Source organism: Hemitrygon akajei, chromosome 28 (assembly GCF_048418815.1).
Source record: "Hemitrygon akajei chromosome 28, sHemAka1.3, whole genome shotgun sequence".
Lineage (NCBI taxonomy): Eukaryota > Metazoa > Chordata > Chondrichthyes > Myliobatiformes > Dasyatidae > Hemitrygon > Hemitrygon akajei.
The window spans coordinates 23932084-23938744 of NC_133151.1; the positions used below are offsets into that span (position 1 = coordinate 23932084).

Consider the following 6661-nt stretch of genomic DNA (forward strand, 5'->3'; position numbering starts at 1 on the left):
ATGAATTGTCCATCTGGACAATTAAATAATGTAAAACGCATTTCAATGGCGAAATATCGGGAACGAGGTGCAAGACGGATAGAGCATAAACGGCAGAGAGAGAATAACTGGGTGGGTCAGAGAGTAGGGAAGGTGGAGAAAACGTGAAAGAGGAGAAACGGAATCAACAAAAGAAAGTGAAGTACGTGGGCATGAATCGGGAAAAAGACGGAATGGACCTAGAAATACACAGTCACAGAAACAGACCCAGATATGTACATACACGGACACAGACAGAAATGCATGCATACACACGAAAGCACGCAGCATTCATGACTCAACAATTGATTATATTTCCGAGAGCAGAGTGGCGCAGCGGAAGCGTGCTGGGCCCATAACCCAGAGGTCGAAGGATCGAAACCATCCTCTGCTATATTCTCTGTTGGTGGCAGCAGGTATTCAACCTTGTGTTTTAAAACACTATGCACCTATAACAAGAAATCGCATTTCAATTGGAATTTATCATTTATTCGTACTCTTTTAAATAGTCGTCTCTGTGGCGCAATCGGTGAGCGCGTTCGGCTGTTAACCGAAAGGTTGGTGGTTCGAGCCCACCCAGGGACGCTAGTGCTCCAGTAGTTTATTTTCTCTCGTACAGGAGAAAATGTGCAGCAGCATCTATGGAATAAAGTACACAGTCGATTTTTCAGGCGGAAACCCTTCTTCAGGGTCACGAAGCAGCCTGGGTGCTGAGTTCCTCCAGCATTTTGTGTATGTTGCTTGGATTTCCAGCATCTGCACATATTCCCGTCTGCGATTCGACAGCTACACTGCGAAGTTTCTTCCGTGGAATTGAATTCAATGGACATTATTAATTACGTCCTTCACATACATGAAGAGTAAACATTTTGCGTTACGTCTCCGTCTAAATGTGCAATGTACAACTTATAGCAATATGTAATAAATAGTATGTACAACAAAACAGTCAATATAGCATAGATATACGATTGTATCAGCGTGAATGAATCGGTCTGATGGCCTAGTCGAAGAAGCTGTCCCGGAGCCTTTTGGTCCCGGCTTTTACGCTGCCCTACTCTTTCCCGGATGGCGGCAGCGGGAACAGTTTGTGATTGGGGTGCCTCAGGTCCCCAACGATCCTTCAGGTCCTATTTCCACACCTGTCTCTGCAAATGTACTGAATACTGGGAAGATCACATCAACAGACACGCTCGGCTGTCCGCACCGCTCCTTGCAGATTCCTACGATCGTGGGAATTAGAGTTCCCATCCCGGGCAGTGATGCATCCAGTCAGAATGGTCCCCTGTAGAAAGTCTTTACAATTTGGGGATCCATATTAAATTTCTTCAACCGCGTTGTGTCTTTTTCACCACGCAGCCGGTATGTACAGACCTCGTGAGTTCCTCGCTGATGTTTTTACTGAGGAACTTAAAGCCGTTCACCATCTCAACACAGATCGATTGATGTCAATAGGGGATGCCTACTCTGAAGAAGTTTGAATCTTCCCATCGATGAGAGTTCAGTGAAACCCTCTCTCACTGCTTCCCCTCTGTGATCTCAACTCTTTTTTTCTGCTGCGTTTCATTACCAGCTGGGAAACTCTGCGCTGACCGGAGGCCGGCGCTCCCTACTGCTGCCGCAAAGGGCTCAGTGGGAATTGAATCTGTTCTACGTGTTTCAGTCACATATACCGAAATACAGTGAAACGCTTCTCATCCTCACTGTTCATACGGATTAAACCATTACACAGTGTATTGGGACAGAACAAGGTGAAGCAATAACAAAATGCAGAATAAAGTGTAACAGCGACAGGGAAAGCACGGCGCAGGTAAATAATAAGGAAATTATTTCGTACCTTCGTACCAAGGTGGATTGTGAGGTCAAACGTCCGTCCTATCTTACGGAAACCATTCAATAGACACAACAGTGGGACTGAAACTATCCCTGAGACTGTGAATTGTGTTTTCGTGCTTTTGTACATTCTGCTAGATGGAAGAGGGGAACGAGAGAATATCCGGCGTGCGTTGTGTCTTTGATCAAGATTCTGCATGTTCGATCTGTCCAGAAAGTGTGCGTTTCCTCGAGCCGAGCCCTTGGAACTACCGGAATTCCCTGGTCTAATGTTGTGTTTTTCATTCAGTTTGGTTTCCTCGATCATGCTGCATGAGGGATCACCACCATCGTACATTAGGGCTCCATCTGATCCATTAGAGTGAATTTCATTCACAGCAAATTTCCCATGAATTCTGCGTTCATAGTGCTAAAGGTATACAACCTGCGACGGCCGGGAATCGAACCCGGGTCAACTGCTTGGGAAGCAGCTATGCTCACCACTATACCACCATCGCACCCTGATACAAACGAGATTCGGTTATTGATTGGTCTTTTGTGCTACAAGATTCTGTAACTCGATTATCAGTTTCTGAGCTGTTTTCTGAAGGATCATTCCTCACTCTGTTGCGGTTCCTATTCTGACCCGTAGATGTCGCGACATTCCAACAGACCGGAGAAACACAGCCCCTGGGATCCGAAAGAAGGGAGAATCGACCCGAGAGATTGGAAGGGCTACAAATGGTTTCCTGCTGCACGTTTCAGTAAGTGGGAAACCATCCTGATTATAAATATCGGTTCAAACAACACGCAGTTGGATGCTAATGGGAACCCTTCCTTTGGCCAGTCCTTGAACATAGTAAATGACTGAATCACTGAAGAATGATGAGACCCCTCCAGTGACACAGTGAGGACAGGATGAGTAAATAGCGTCAGCTCTACACTCAACAAAGAAACATCAGGGTGACTTTATGAGCTCTCCTAAACCCTGACATCCGTATGACAGACTACACACTCTTGTAAATTCCTCGTTAGTTCAATCCCCGGCTGTCACGCAGGAGACCGGGGTTTAATTTACCGATGGGGATACCATTTTCCTGTTTCAAATGAAACCGTTATTAGAAGATGGGACAGTTTAGTGTGCAAATAGCCCGGAACTAGAGAGTTTCCCAAGAAAAAGGCACGTTCTGTTCAGTGTTGTTTTATCAATTTTCCCTCATCGTGACTGTATCTGAACGCCGTACGGCGTTACATTAGGTGACTGGATCCTTCACTCCGACACATTATACAGGGGCTGTTGCTGTGAGATATGAACTCCCGCACTTTCCCAGCACTCCGGCCGACTCTCTCAGTTTGTCTGGGTGACTGTGTGGAGAAGACTGGAAAAGGAACAGCTGAAACACTTTGGAGAGAACGATACCTTGCGGACATGTTTACCGCCGAGTTTAAAGCCACCCAGCCCCTCCAGCAACCCTGGATCCTCCAAACAGAAAGTGCAATGTTGGAATGTACGCTAAAACTATGTGACCTTGTATAACGTGGATTGTATGGCTCCGCTTCTAGACCTGATTGACAGCAGAACACGAAGAAGAGGGTTGGAGTTGCAGTGGCGGTTGATGACCCTTCCTTGAATGTTGGGAAATAATGTAGGTTATGTAGGTTCAGGTGGGGGGGGGGGGGTGAGTCTGGAAAATGAACCGGAAATGAATAATTCTGGTTAGTGCGGATAGAGGTTGGAATGAAGTTGAATCTGGATCTGGAAAACGGAAAAAAAGTAACATAAAATGGGAATGATTTCCTCTGATCGAGAGGAAGGGCTGGACATTTTGGGGAAAAAATGGAAATAAGGCTTCAAGGTACAGGATTGTTTACATTTGCCCCGGAACAACCTTCTTTTATCAATCCCATTAAATTAACTGCAGCAACACACAAAATGCTGGAGGCACTCAACAGACCAAGCAGAATCTATGGAAAATGGTTCAGTCGACATTTCGGTTCGAGCCCATTCATCAGCCCTGATTTCCTTCAGCAATTTTTGTGTTGTTTGTATTTCCAGCATCTGTACGTTTTCTCGTTTGAATTTAACCACAGAGTTGAAATCTGTTTTAGGGAATATAAATTGTGCTCAATCCTTAAGAAGAGCTTAATAGCAATTACTTATGATTTGATTACGAAAATACGTCTAGTTACATCTGATAAAATTAAGAATGAATGGGAAAGAGAACTTCAAATATCTTTCTCTACATAGAAATCGGAGAAAATAATAAAACTAGTTAATACTTCTTCAATGTGTGCCAGATACGCTTTGATACAATTTAAGATGGTTCATAGAGCTCATATGTCCAAGGATACGTTAGCTTGTCTTTACCGTCATATAAATCCTGTTTGTGATAGATGTAGTTCTGGTCTTGTCCTCTTCTCGGAAAACAATTGTAAAAAATATTTTTGATATTATTTCAGTAGTTCTGTGTGTTGATTTACAACCTCATCCTATTACTGCAATTATTGGACTACCAGTGATAGACTCCAGTCACTTATCCCCATCAGCTTGTCGTTTAATTGCATTTGTGACATTAATAGCCAGAAGATCCATTTTACTTAAATGGAAAGCTTCCAATCCCCCTACCACAACACAATGGGTTTCCCAAATGATAAAAATGTCTAAATTGTATCATTTAGATAGAAGATCAGGGGAAGAAGTGTGGTACTATTGACCCTTTGGTTGAATTTGAAGAAAATTGGAGGTCATTCATTCGATATTTTCATATGATGTAAGTCGACACTTTCTGAATCCTTTTTTTTTAGTTTGTTTTTGTTTATGTATAGAGGAGCAGAGTTAACAAGAAATTATAAATTTTACCGATGAAACATGGCAGCCCATTCTATTTTTATTTTTTTTTATTTTTTAGATTAGTTTTTCTTAGTCTAGTTTTTTTTCCACTCTTTTTATAAATTACTAAGAGACTGGGAGGCCAGGATCTACTTGCTATTTTAAATATGCGTTTTTACATGTCAACCGTTATTAATGTAATTTGATCTCTATGTACCATTATAAATATTGATATGCTTATTAATTTGAAATTTAATAAAAAGATTGAAAAAGAAAGAAAGAGGAGGTGTTGTGCAAAATCGTGAATCAGGATAAGGAAGTGTGAGAAGGCATTACATTTTAATGTTTTATGTTGCCTTATGAAAATTGAGGTGTCAGGTTGTTAAAACAGGAGTTCCTGTGGAGATTTTGATAGAGCAGATTAAATCATTAAATCTCATTTGCTGGGAGGCAAGGTAAAGAACGTAAAGAGATTACAAGTTGTCAGAAATGGAGATAGGATGGCGTGATTAACTGTATTTGTATATTAGTTATAATGTACAGGCTTATATTCCGCCTATGCTTCGATGTTACCAATGCCAAAGGTTTGGGCATGTTGGGCATGTTTGGGCATGTTGTAGGGAGGGTGGTGGGAACATAAGTATTAATATTGTGAAGCTGGAAAGTTTATTTACTGTAATTGCGAGGAGAACATAGTGCAGTTTATAAGGATGTGAGGTGCTTAAGAAGGCAGCTGGATGATCAGGTTAAAGTACAGTTAAGTGTGTCTTTTGAAGAGGCCTTGCAAAAAGTTAAACGAACTGTTGATCAAGTATTACCAGTTGGGAAACAGAATGTGAATTTAGTGGCTATATGTCAAATTACTAAAGTTCCATTACTAAACATACTTTACAAGTTGATAAAGTGAAGTTTGTGATGTTTATGAAGGATGTGGTGAATTGTACGGCCCAGTTATCGGACTGAGAAAATTAAAATTATTGTGAAAACTGAAAAGTATCTTTGCGTAACTGGTGTCATGTGGGAAACTGTAAATGATGCTTTAATAGGCGGGGTACCTCTATTTCAGTCTCCTACTGCTTATACATAATGGGATTAAGTATATTGCAGCGGAGTCCGAGAAGTCTGATTGTCAAGACATTCAGACATTTATTTCGGACTTATCAAATTCACCCAACATCATATCTATTCAGGAAACCTGTCTGTTAGCACGTTTATGTTTTCATTTGCAGGATTACATTGTAATTAGACGTGTTCGGTTAATTGGCAGAGGGGGCGGTGTTGCAAGTTTAATAATGAAAAGGATCGGACATAGAGTTGTGGATGTAAATAAAGTTTATGAGGCTCTTGAAGTAGATGTATTTGTTTCAACATGTAGGGGTTTTAAAGTGGTAAATCTCTTGTGGAAAGATTTTGATTGATTTGTTGGAAGGTATATGTAGAGACAGAGGGTGGAAGGTCTCAAGCTATCCATTCGAAGTAGGCTCCCGTGGCTTTATTGTATTCACTTTCCAGAAGTGGCTGCGTGACCTTGGCTTCACTAGGAGATAAATCAAGTCAACCAGCAGGGCAGTCGCTGAGGCAGCAGACAGGATCATCATGGGAGTGGACCAAGTATGTCCAGAGGGGCAGATAGTCGGACAGTGTATCCATCTTTTGCAAACCCTTCAGTAGTTGCACAGACATTGGAAGAGTAGACTATCTGTTGGATGGAAGCGACAAACAACTCTGATAGAGGTAGCTGCCAAGTATTTAAGCTTACCAGTGCGAGGTGGTGCTTTAGCACTGCTGGCCCACCTCCTCGAGGGAGTCTTGATAATAAGCGGGCTGAAACTTCTGAAGACAGGTGGCATATCAACTGTTGATCCCACTGGTGATAGCACTGGTCTGTTGACATCTTAGTCCAAGTGTGTTTTCAATTCATTTCAAGCTCCAGCTCACTAAGGGTTCTATGGTGTGGGGATTGTTGTACACATAGTTCACTATGGGGCCATTCATGAAATGGTT

The 6661-nt window shown here is 42.0% G+C and overlaps 2 non-coding genes across 2 annotated transcripts; one reads left to right on the forward strand and one right to left on the reverse strand.

The window, feature by feature from the left end:
- Window positions 1–529: 529 nt before the first annotated feature.
- trnan-guu (transfer RNA asparagine (anticodon GUU)) lies at window positions 530–603 on the forward strand. The gene has a single exon. It is a non-coding gene; the product is annotated as a tRNA-Asn (tRNA).
- Window positions 604–2273: 1670 nt separating this feature from the next.
- Window positions 2274–2345, reverse strand: trnag-ccc (transfer RNA glycine (anticodon CCC)). The gene has a single exon. It is a non-coding gene; the product is annotated as a tRNA-Gly (tRNA).
- Window positions 2346–6661: the final 4316 nt, after the last annotated feature.